General features: G+C 47.5%; 1 pseudogene; it reads right to left on the reverse strand.

Moving 5' to 3' along the window:
- Nucleotides 1-1,421: 1,421 nt before the first annotated feature.
- The window catches only part of LOC138637703 (piwi-like protein 1 pseudogene), a 91,879-nt pseudogene continuing 80,303 nt past the window's right edge, over nucleotides 1,422-12,997 (reverse strand).

The following is a 12,997-nucleotide window of genomic DNA, read 5'->3' on the forward strand; positions in this document are numbered from 1 at the left end:
GACCAGCGATACGACCTGGCCGTGATCGTTGGTAAGTCGTTGTTTGGTCGCTGGGGAGCTGTCACACAGACAGCTCTCTCCAGCGACCAACGATCAGGGAAACGACTTCGGCATCGTTGAAACTGTCTTCAACGATGCCAAAGTCCCCGGGTAACCAGGGTAAACATCGGGCTACTAAGTGGAGGGCCACGCTTAGTAACCCGATATTTACCCTGGTTACCATTGTAAAAGTTAAAAAAAAAAAAACAGTACATACTTACATTCCGATGTCTGTCACGTCCCCCGCCGTCAGCTTCCCGCACTGACTGTGTCAGCGCCGGCTGGCCGTAAAGCAGAGCACAGCGGTGACGTCACCGCTCTGCTTTACGGCTGGCGCTTACACAGTGCAGGGAAGCTGACGCCGGGGGACGTGACAGACACCGGAATGTAAGTATGTAGTGTTTTTTTTTTTTACATTTACAATGGTAACCAGGGTAAACAGCGGGTTACTAAGCGCGGCCCTGCGCTTAGTAACCCGATGTTTACCCTGGTTACCCGGGGACTTCGGCATCGTTGGTCACTGGAGAGCTGTCTGTGTGACAGCTCTCCAGCGACCACTCAAGGACTTTCCAACGATCACAGCCAGGTCGGATCGCTGGTCGTGATCGTTGGAAAGTTGCTGAGTGTGACGGTACCTTAAGTTTCTGGAGACCTTTGTTAGATATTTTAGGGAAGTCATCGATTCTTTTGAACAAGGCTCTTTCTATTACTTCTGCTGAGCCATAACACTCACCCAGCCTCTTCCAGATCTCTTTGAGGCCAGTCTCAGGGCGGTTTATATTAATGTCTCTGATCCTTACTGCGTGTTTGACCGACTCTTCTCCCAGGTATTTGACTAACAGGTCTATCTCTTCCCTGTGTTGTAGCCCCAAGCCTCTAGTGACATTTTGGAAGGAAGCTTTCCAAGCTCTGTAACCTTCAGCTTGGTCAGTGAATTTCATGAGTCCCTTGGCAATCAGTTCATGTTGTGTTAAGAACTTGGCAAATTCTGTTGTGAACCGATTGTCAGCAGAGTATACTGGTGATGGGTCGCCCTGATAGTGATGTGAGGTGCGTTCGTACCTGTTAGTGTCCTCAGGGTGGCACCAGCCGGTGTCGTATTGCTTCGGTCTGACGTACGGTGTATCAGCAGGGTGAATCACGTTGGTTAACTAGTGAGGGGCAAGGTAGTCATTAGCAGAGTTGTTTTGCCTCATGATTTCGAGTTCGTTTCTGTCCTGGAGCTGAGCCTCATGACGACTCTCGCTCACTTCGCTGGAGACGTCGTATTCTTGTTTTGATACTGGTTCAGGGTTATAGTTTTGATCAGGAAGTTCATTAACATACTGAGATGTGCATTGTGGTGAGTCTTGCAGTGGAAACTCCAGACTCGAAATACTGCTTCAGCTATGCAACTTGGGGTTTTGTGCGGCTTCTAGCGATTCTGCTTTGGCGAGGGCTGCGGCAGCTTCCCTTTTTGCTGCCAGGCTTTCTAAGGCAGCATCCACGCGTGCCTTTTCTAACTGCGACCCTCTCTCTTGATCGGCAATCTCATCATCTATGCGTGCTTTCTCTAATTTAAGTTGCATCTCTTGGTCAGCAAAGCTCGCTCGCATTTTAGTGGCTTCAGCATTTGTGCGGGCAATGGCGACCGCGCTGTTGATGGATGTTGTCTTTGAGGAGACGGAAGTAACAGATCTTGTCCTGTGTGATTTGTGAGACATGGTTTCTTGGGAAAGTGCTTGGCTTTGCAGAGATTGCTGTAGCTGTATTTAGTCCCTGTGTAGCCGGTGACTTGAATCCCACTAGTTGGATGGCTGCCGTTTCACTGAATCCCACAAGCTGGATGGTTGCCGTTTCACTGAATCCCACTAGCTGGATGGTTGCCGTTTCACTGTTCTCTCTTCACTTAATGGGCTCATATGTAGCTATACAGCTATACCGGAGTCCAATAAGGAGACTGTGATTGAGTCTGTGCTTTTATTGAACGTAGTAGAATATTGATGCGGTGAAATGGCAATACAATCGCAAGGGGGATGAAGTGGAAGCATCTTTCCTTGAAAGCAGACTGAAGGAAGTGAAAAGAAAATGGAGGGAGATGTAGGCTGAGCTACCATAATGCTTTGCAAAGGGGGGGGAGAATCAGACATGGAAAATAGAAAACAGAAAATGGAACTGTGAACATGACTTTGACCGCTAGAGGGAGCCAAAGCACTACAGCCAAATAAAGGTATGATTATATATCAATTACTGTATACTCGCTACTGAGAAAACTGCAAACTATGCAAACAGATAATCTGATGTAACAAATTAGATGGTGGAGACAGACAGTGACTTTACTTCAATTTCGACTAATCGGTTAACTCAATGCATGACCAAGAAGTGGTTTTTACAATATATGCCAATGGACCCTTGTTCGGACGCTCGTTATACTTGTATTGCGTAAGCCACTTCAAGGTCACACATAGACTTAAGGTACCGTCACATTAAGCGACGCTGCAGCGATATAGACCACGATGTCGATCGCTGCAGCGTCGCTGTTTGGTCGATGGAGAGCTGTCACACATACAGCTCTCCAGCGACCAACGATGCCGAGGTCCCCGCAGGGCCGCGCTTAGTAACCCGATGTTTACCCTGGTTACCATTGTAAATGTAAAAAAAAAAAACACTACATACTGTACTTACATTCCGGTGTCTGGTCATGTCCCTCGCCTTCAGCTTCCCGCACTGACTGAGAACCGGCCGTAAATCACAGCGGTGACATCACCGCTGTGCTCTGCTTTACGGCCGGCCGGCGCTCACCAGTCAGTGCGGGAAGCTGAAGGCGAGGGACATGACCAGACACCGGGAATGTAAGTATGTAGTGTTTTTTTTTTTTACATTTACAATGGTAGCCAGGGTAAATATCGGGTTACTAAGCGCGGCCCTGCGCTTAGTAACCCGATGTTTACCCTGATTACCAGTGAAGACATCGCTGAATCGGCGTCACACGCGCCGATTCAGCGATGTCTGCGGGAGATAAGTGACGAAATAAAGTTCTGATCTTTCCCCAGCAACCAACGATCTCCCAGCAGGGGCCTGATCGTTGGTCGCTGTCACACATAACGATTTTGTTAACGATATCGTTGCTACGTCACAAAAAGCAACAATATCGTTAATGATATCGTTATGTGTGATGGTACCTTTAACGGGCTAGATGGAATTATGGTAATTTCACTGGGAAACAGAGCAGAACAGTGCTGGATCCCGAATAAGGCAGTGATAGGCGCATATAATATAATACACACACGACATTACACGTGTAAGGAGAAGACCCGGACCAGGCCTACCTACTCCGTGACGGATCTGGAACTGTCGGGGCTGTCACCCAGGTTTCATGGGGGAAAGCTTAAAGCCCCGGACCGACCTCTGCACCTAGGAGTAGGGGGCGTGGCTAAGATAAAAGGGCCACAGTGCACAGCAAATCAGTTAGTTGCCGTGGGAACATGCATTGCGCAGGAGGGCAGTGTCAGGGTTTCTGCTGGGGGGCCAACTGCCAGAGTGGGCAAAAGCCAGCAGAGGCTAAAAGCTGTTAACAGACTGCCGACAACGATGTACCTGGTCCCCGCTGACATTGCTGACCTTGAGTGACAGGACACCCAGTCAGGACATAAGCCTGCACACGTACGAATGGGAGAAATGGGACACCCGCTGTGAGGGGTTTCCCTTTGTACCTGAATCGAGTTGCTCATTGTCCCTGTACGTTGACAGGGGGAAAGACTGTGCTCTGTCTGGCTCATTGTTTCCTGACACACCGATCATCAACAGAACCACGAGAAATCACCGCCGCCGCCAGAATCCAGGATGCCATCTTTTACAGGACCATACTGGACCCCTTATGCACCACTGCTTTGGTGCCAATCTCCACATCCTGAACAAACCGCATTCTGAAATCATCAGACTGATAAGTTTGCTGTCCTTGAACTTCCTACCCTATGTTTCACACCTGCTTCCCCTGAGTTACGCCCTCTGTGTTCCTTTATACGGTTTTATCTGTTTTCTCCCTGCAAGGAGTATACCTGTTAAATTAAACCCCACATTAACACTTGCTCTGCCTCCGACCCATTACTGCATCTTCCTACCTGCTCACACTTGCATATATACACACACACATTTAATAAAAAGCATAGATGGGACTGCTTTTTTAATAGCCAGCATGGCGATATTATCACTACCGTAAATGCTGGTGTAATTTGTCTGTTACAATATTATTAGTTTTATTATTAAATCTTATATAGTGGTGTTATTGGAAATATAGGTAGTGGTAAATCTTGATTTGCTGCATCCAGGGTCATTTAAAGTAAACCTGTCAGCAGGATTGTGTTGAGTAAACTACAGATACTGTCAGATTGGCGCCGTTATACTGATTAAAATGATAAATGGGGTGATGAAATCAATCTTTTGGTTGTTGTTTAATCTTTAATTGCAGTTTTCAGTTAATGAGATTCTCGTGCTCCAGGGTGGGCCTGTGGGGGATGGTGATCTACTTACATATTCATCTGTATGACTTATGACGGGTCACTGATCCCTCAGTGACCTGCCCCCTATTTTACATACTGAACATAATATGGTTTGGAAAAAAAATCACATTCAGCATGCAGGTAACGGCGGTGACACCTGCACTGCAGCATGATAAGGTGGATAATGTGCCTATTTCTTTTTATTTAGACATATAGTTTTGTGTAAAAAACAATAATAATAATAATTAAAATGGACCCCCGGCAGAAAAAAAATTTGGGATAGACCGTAACATCATTCCCAAATAAAGATTAAACAGCAACCACAAGACAGATTTATTTAACCCAGGTATCATTTTAATTAGCGCAACCTGACAGTGTCTGTAGTTTACTCAAAACAATCCTGCTGACAGGTTTACTTTAAGTAATAGAGACCCTAATCTGAGGAAGGGGATGGAGCTGGCATGAGCCTGTTTTCAAATGCTAGGGCTGAATTTTAGCCCCATTCCATCACTGTCTATATACTATTTTATGTTATGCAGAATGCGAAAAAGGTTTAATCAATAGTATATTAAATTAATCTTACCTTGAAGTCCCCATAGATCTACAACCAATGCATTTTTTTGTAGGTAGTTCAAGAGTCCATTAGAAACATTTAATGCAAGAAAATGCAGCTTATGATCAATCACAGGATTTATGTTTTTCCAGACTGGTTTTGTATGTACTGACTGAGGAACATCATAAAAGCAATACCTGTGAAAGTAAAAGAACAACTGGATTTTTGTTATGACTGTAAAAATCCCTTCTTGTTGAATACATTAGGTGACAGAAGACCATGGGTATAGGTTGTACCAGTAGAAGGCTGACACTAAAGGGTTGGCTCTACCTTGTGGGCTATACCACCTCCTCAGACTCTAAGTTTGTATCAAAAGAGTACAAAACAAATGTGTAACCACATGTAATCATCATGTCACCATGATCAGAACTGAGCAAAGAGAATAACACCCAAAAGCAACCAGAACTGACCCTGCTAACAAGGACATAAACTTTTCTCCTAATGTATTCAATATGAAAATGATTTTGCGGTGCATTCAAAAGTCCACATTTCCCCTTTTAACAGCGGAGGACAAAGCATTTTAGTAGAAAGGATGCCATAGGGCATAAGACCATTTCCTCAAGGAGGCATAGGAAGGAGAGCCTTGCAGTAGAATACAGAAAGCTCAGACACTCACATAGCAAATGTAGTGCTAATATTCAAAACGTGGGCCTGGAAACCATTGGCTATAATTTATACTCTATTGTGAGCAAATTATTTTAAGGTTTTCTAAGTTATGCTATTGTGAAGTATCTCAATGAAAAAAATATAACCAAGCATCAACATGTTTTTTTTTTTATAAAGGATCTGTTTTGTCAAACTAATCCTATCATCCTCTATGAGACGGTAAATTTCAGATTTGACCAGGTTAGGGTTGAATGTTGTCTATCTGGACTTTTCAAAGGAGATCAATATCCCCTGCCACTGCATCCGGGGAACGTGACACCTGCGGCTGCAGGAGTGTCATCATCTAATGGAGCACGGGCGCAGAGTCCGATGTGGGACAGAGTGACACAGGACACATCGCTGAAATAGTGAGTGACATTTAAAGGAGAAAACATGCTTGTTGCACCAGAGTAAAAATGGGACTGTTCCACGTCCCTATGGGCAGAGGAGCCCTGTAGAACCAGACTCCGGTACAGTGTGGCCGGTATGGGCACGCGCCACAGTTGGACGTTGAGCAAATTTTGTTGAACATTATTTTCCTTTCCCCCCAAGTTTCGTTGTGCATGTTGCGCTTTCCCTGCTGGATTGGAGGACTTTAACCCAGTGGAGTGAACTGCAAATGGACTGTGTGTGGCTGCTGCAAAAGACTGTGTTTTAGTATGTTTTAACCTGAATTTTATTTCTAGGAGAGTGCAGCACACATGTGTTTAAAGGACCGTACTCAGTGCAAAGGAGGGAGGGGGAAGACCTCCCAAAGATAACTTGATGGCAGTGTAATAAGGACTGTAGCTGCTGGGACTGTGTTGAAACTTAAAATGGAATGAGAATGTGCTCAGGTCCCGGACCTAAAAGGGACCGAAGCCAATGGGACTTGAGGTGCTGGCTGGAGGACTTTAACGTGACACCTGTTCTAGGCCCTTGAATAATAAACAGACTCTCACGTGGAGCCAAAAGACTTTCTCCGGTTGTTGATAAGTTATATAAGAACTAAACGTGTGTTTTATATTAAAATGGTGTTCTACCATCACTGCATGATCGGGGATGACCATATTTAAAGGAGGGAGGTGTGTAAGGGGGTACAGAGACTGGATCATGCCCCACATTCCTTACGTACGTCCCTGAAGGACTGGTATATTTTTTGTGGTAATGTTATGTTGTGTAATGTCCTGTATATATACATAATACCTCATATGTCTTATAATGCTGATATAATGTCTAATGTAATGTACATATATTCCTTATATTATGTGGAAGTAGGGAAAGTGTAGAATTTAGACTTCGTCCACTAGGGGGAGCACAACAGAACATAATAGAGTAAGAAAGGAAGAAAGGAACAAGTTTACCAATAGGATTTAGTTAGGAAGGGCCAACTGGGACTCTGGCTGGGCAGGGGGGCAGAGAGGCAAATGCCCCCCAGGCAGCTCCCCCAGCAGCTGTACATTGCCGGCCGCCTGATGGCTATGCACAGCAAATTGTACGCGGCCATGTCCACTGTATTGTGACATGGCCGGCAGCAGACACAGCCTCATCACAGTCTGTCAACGCACACATCAGCCCACATGTTGTGAACTGGGGCCGGGAGTTGTGCACAGCCGTCTAACCTTGATGGCTGCCACTGCACAGCTCCAGCTCCCTTCATGTTCTCTGTTCTTCCGGGTCAAGTGAGGAAATAGAATACACCGCACTCTCTATATATTAATGATGCAATAATAGTGAGAAATTTATTAAGGACATTAAACATAGGATTCCATACGTTGAAAGCGACTAGAAGTTTAAAATGACGTTTCGGGAGCCGAAACGTCATTTTAAACTTCTAGTCGCTTTCAACGTATGGAATCCTATGTTTAATGTCCTTAATAAATTTCTCACTATTATTGGATCATTAATTGTGCGGTGTATTCTATTTCCTCTGCTAATTTAGGACTTTTACAGTCCGTTACACCAGCACCTCGCTCCCGTAGAATACCGAGTGCGCGCCAATATCTTTCTATATACTTCCGGGTCATGTGTCAGCGCGTGCGCAATGACATTATTGCGTACGCATCGACATATGCGGGATGCCTGAAGCAGAGCAGCGCTGCTGAGGAGCGACTGTGAGCTAAGTATGAAAAACTTTTTTGATTTCTTTATAAAATTAATTCAATGGGTGAGGGGGTGAGGGTAACTGCAAGTGATGAAGTGGGGAGTGTAAGGGGGACTGCACATGATGGAGTTTGGGGGTTAAAGGAGACTGCACATGATGACGTGGGTGGTAAGGGGGACAGCACATGATGATGTGAGGGGAGTGGGGCTGCACATGAAATGGGGGTAAGGGGGACTGCACATGATGAAGTTGTAATGACCAGAGGTCCGAATAAGATCCAGTGAGTCACAAACCAAGACCAAGGCAGAAATCTCCAACGGTATTTACTCACAGGCAAAATAATCAAGGTAATATGGAGAATATTAAGGCAGATGCACCCCAAAGATACACTAGCTCAGCAGCAGCTGAAATCACTGTACCACTCCAAGGTCTCCTGAGAACTGTATACTACAACAGACTAGTAAGAAATTTACCTAACAGGCAACTAAAAACAGGAACAAGTGTAAATTGAATGTAGTGTTATTAAGGGAGCCCCTGGAATGGCACATTGAGTATAACTTACACAACTCTAATATAAGATACATCTCTAAAGTAACAATTTAACACTCTGAGCAGAGATACCCGGGTATCTATAACTATGGTACCGTATCCTGAGATAGATTTCCTCTCAGGCAGGAATCCGCACAGACTGCAGCCAGTCCTTATCTTCAGCACCAATAAGTTACAGCAAGCTCCTCTTGTCTTGTCGGCCAATGCCGAGCCCAAACGCCGGGGACTTAGTTAGTGGTCTCACGATGTAGTCTCTGCTTCTGTAGCTCCTAGGAATGCTTCCACGACAATCCGTCCGTCTCTGTATCAGCAGTCTGTCCAGACTTGTTCCTCCACTCAATGCACAGGGAATCCACAGACTTCCAAATACGTACTGGGTTCTTAGTAAAGTCGCAGTCTTTTCTTAGATAAAGGGTTAGCTCCTCTCCAGGAAACGTTAGCAACACAAGTCTCTCACAGAGTTAAACAAAAGGTTAGCTCTTCTCCAGGGGAACGTTAGCAACAAAAAGTCTCTCAAAAGCTTCTTTTCCTCCAAAAACACTTGCAGTAAATCCACACAGTCTCTTTTTAAGATCTCACAGCAGCTTCTCCTTTTGCTTCCCGCCTTTTCTCTCTCAGCTCTCACTTCTTAGTTTCACTTTACACCGGAGACACTAGACCCCACCCCCCAGCACACATTGTCTCTGGGAGTTTTGCACAGTCTGTCCTTTGCTGCAACAGGCAAAAACCACAGGGTCCTAGTGCCCTCTCAGATGGACTACAGTTCACCCTCTTACATGCCACCCCACTAGAGGTTGGTGTCCTCGACATACCTTCCCACTCAAATTCATCTTGAGCATATCGCTGAGGCGGTATTCCTGCCGTAGATCGTGTAGTTCTCCTGAGTCCTACATCAACAGGTGCGACCTTAGAGGGAGCTAGAGTCTCTTCCGTGGTCATGTTAGTGGGCGTAAGTGGAGTTGTCTCCTCCTGCGGCTCGATGTCCTGTGATACAGCGCCAGGACCAAGCAGTTGACCTGATGCACTCTCCTCAACAACATCCTCCATATCCCCAACATTCTGATCACCCGAGGCCAGATCGGTCACAGGGGGCAAATAAGCAGGCGCAGGAGTAAGCACACCATCAAACTCAAGATCATTCAGAGTTCCCGCCCCTTGGAACATGGCCTCTGGCTCTAGGGGAGTAGGCGCCGAATCTTCAAACCAGCACCGTTGTAACATGTTACGATGCAAATTACGGGTTGGCCCCCCTGTCCCCACCGGTTCAACCTCGTACACTGGAATCTCAGGGTTCACCTGTTTTTTTATCAGATACGGTATCGCCTCCCATCGGTCACTCAGCTTTCCTGACCGTCGTTTTGTCCTCACCAACACTCTGTCTCCCGGAGAGAACAGCTCTGTTTGTACAGGTTGCGTGTCCTTATGGACCACCTGGCGAAGGCGGTCGCCCACCACCTGATGCACCACCCTCAACCGCCGCCGATGCTCTCGTACCCACTCGGATGCAGTCTGAAGGGGGGCGGAGGAGGGATCTGGCATGTTCAAATCCTCAATGTCTCGGCCAGGTCTACCAAACATCAACATGTGTGGTGAGTAACCAGTAGTACTGTGCACCCTGTTATTGTAAGCCCACATCAATTCGGGGAGATACTCAGGCCAGCATGTCTGATGCTGACTCTCTAAGGACCTCAACATTTGCAACAGGGTCCGATTAAAACGCTCACACGCCCCATTACCCTGAGGGTGGTAAGGCGTTGTTCTCGACTGCTCGATACCATAGAGCTGGTGCAACTCTTTCATCAGCGTCCCCTGAAAGCAGGCCCCTTGATCTGAATGTATTCTCTGCGGACACCCGAACACTTGGAAGAAATGTTGGCACACTGCCTCAGCCGCCGACTTGGCCGTCTGATTTCTTGTCGGCACCGCTACAGCATACTTGGTAAAGTGATCTGTCATCACCAGGCAATAGGAGTACCCTGACGTAGAGTACCCTATCAACACGTAGTCAATCATGAGTAGTTCCAGTGGAGCTGAAGTCTTAATAGACTGTGTGGGAGCCCACTGCTCAGGGCTTTTGTTGAGCCCACAAATTCGGCACTGCCGACACGCGTCAGCCACCATCCTTCCCAACTCAGGGCAGTAGAGGACTCGCTGCAACCACTGAAGTGTCTTTTCACTTCCAAAATGGGCCCCCTTCTCATGCGCCTCACGAGCGACCACTGGCCCCATCCCTACAGGAATTATCAGTTGGTACCGATGCTGCAGCTCCGATGGCAGGTACACCTTACGATACAAAAGACCTTGTTCCACACACAATTTATCCCATTGTCGAAGGAGTTTCATTCCTTCCATGGACAACTGAGCCTTGTCCTCTGCACTGGGCCAGGCCTTGTTTTGTACCCAACGGCGCACAAGTGCAACGTCCGGACACTCATCCTGGACTCTTGTCCAATCTGAGGGTGTTTTACCCAGGACACAGGGCATCCCGGTGGCCACCCAACTTGAGTGTACCACACTTTGGAAGATAGGTATTTGCCCCAAAGCTGGAGTTTCAGTATCCTCAAGTTGTTCGTCAACATCTTCCCCGGATGACCCAAGGGGAACTCTTGACAATGCATCTGCATTGCCGTTCTCTCGACCAGAGCGAAATTTAATGCGGTAATTGAACTTGGCCAGTCTGGCGACCCACCGCTGCTCCAACGCCCCCAGTTTTGCATTCTCTAAGTGAGCTAGCGGGTTGTTATCTGTCATGACTAGCACCTCAGCTCCTGTTAGATACTCGGCGAAGCGTTCTGTCATTGCCCACACCAGGGCCAGCAATTCCAGCCGGAATGAGCTGTAGTTAGCCGGATTTCGCTCGGAGTCTCTTAAAGATCTGCTGCCATAAGAAATCACTCGTTCTCGGCCGTCCTGCACCTGTGTTAGTACTGCCCCCAACCCATGAAGACTACCATCGGTATACAACAAAAAAAGGGGTGTCAAACCGGGCGTAGGCAAGCAATGGGGCACTCGTTAGGGCGGTTTTCACTCCATCAAATGCCTTTTTCTGTAGGGGCCCCCATGGAATGGGGCGATTTCGAGGACCCAGCACTGTCCCTCTCAAAAGTTCATTCAAGGGACTCACCACTTGTGAGAATTTAGGCACAAACCGCCGATAGTATCCTGCTAGGCCCAGGAAGGCCCGCACTTCTCGCAGGTCACAAGGAGGTGGCCACTCTTGTACCGCCTTAATCTTACTGGCTAAAGGTAGTACCCCGTCCGGGGTCACCAGATGCCCCAAATATTCAATCTGGTTTCGTAACAGTTGACTTTTTTTGGCTTTATTTTCAGGCCATAGCTCTTGAGCCGCCGGAGAACTTGACGCAGCTTCTCCAGATGATCTTCAAATGAGGTTCCGAACACCACAATGTCGTCTAGATATATCAGGACTGATTCAAAATTTAGATCGCCCAAGCAATGTTCCATCAGGCGTTGGAAGGTTCCCGGGGCGGTAGCGAGGCCAAAGGGCATCCGGTTGAACTCAAAGAGCCCCATTGGCAAGACAAACGCCGTCTTGGCCCGATCTTTTTCAGCCATTGGGACCTGCCAGTACCCGCTTGCCAAATCCAACGTTGAGAAATACTTGGCCCGACCCAGGGCCGACAGGGATTCTTCAATACGCGATAAAGGATATGCGTCCCGTACGGTGTGGGCATTCAATTTCCGATAGTCCACACAAAATCGGAGTGTCCCACCCTTCTTGCGGACCAAGACTACAGGGGCCGCCCAGGGACTCCGGCTCTCTCGGATCACTTGGTTGTCCAGCATACTGGCCACATTGCTCTTCACCTCTTGATAGAGCGCCGGAGGAATTTGACGATATCTTTCTCTAATGGGTGGAGTATCCCCTGTTGGAATCTCATGCTCAATCGTCTGGGTACACCCGAAGTCCTCTCCATGTCGGGAAAAGGTCTCTTGATGTTCCCACAAAACTCTCTCCAACTGCTCCAACTGCACGGGGGTCAGCTTCTCCCGATCCACTCCCATCTGCTCCATGATCACATGAACATTCCATTCCTCCGTAGGAGGTTCAGTCCGGCCTACCTCGACCGCGAATGTCCAGGATGACTGTTGGTCTGGTCGCAATTCGAACCCTGCATTTTCCGACACCTTCTCTGCCGGCACGAGCAGTTCAGCCAGTATGGTCCCAGCGGGAATTGCAACAGCTTCATCTAAAACATTGATGCATCGGACCGGCACTCGTCCATTCTTCACAATCACCAAAGACCGGGCCACATGTACCTTGGCAAATGAGGAACCCTCTCGGGCGGGCTCAAGTAGCACTTGAAGCCCATTCAATCTCTGTGCAGCTCCCACAGGCAGCATTAAGAGTTCCTCTTGTCTGGGTCCCAGCAGGATTGGGGCCCTCGAAGTCACTCAGACCCGGCCCACCCGGCCACCTGGGACCGCACTTTTCAGCAAGTCGCAACTCAGCACTAGACGGTGTAGAATTCTCTGTGTGGGTCGGTGTCTTGTCGCACGGGCCCAGTATCGGGGTCCTTCACTGGCATACATCTGGTGATTCAAATCTCGCAGCACGTTCATTCCGAG

Source organism: Ranitomeya imitator, chromosome 5 (assembly GCF_032444005.1).
Source record: "Ranitomeya imitator isolate aRanImi1 chromosome 5, aRanImi1.pri, whole genome shotgun sequence".
Lineage (NCBI taxonomy): Eukaryota > Metazoa > Chordata > Amphibia > Anura > Dendrobatidae > Ranitomeya > Ranitomeya imitator.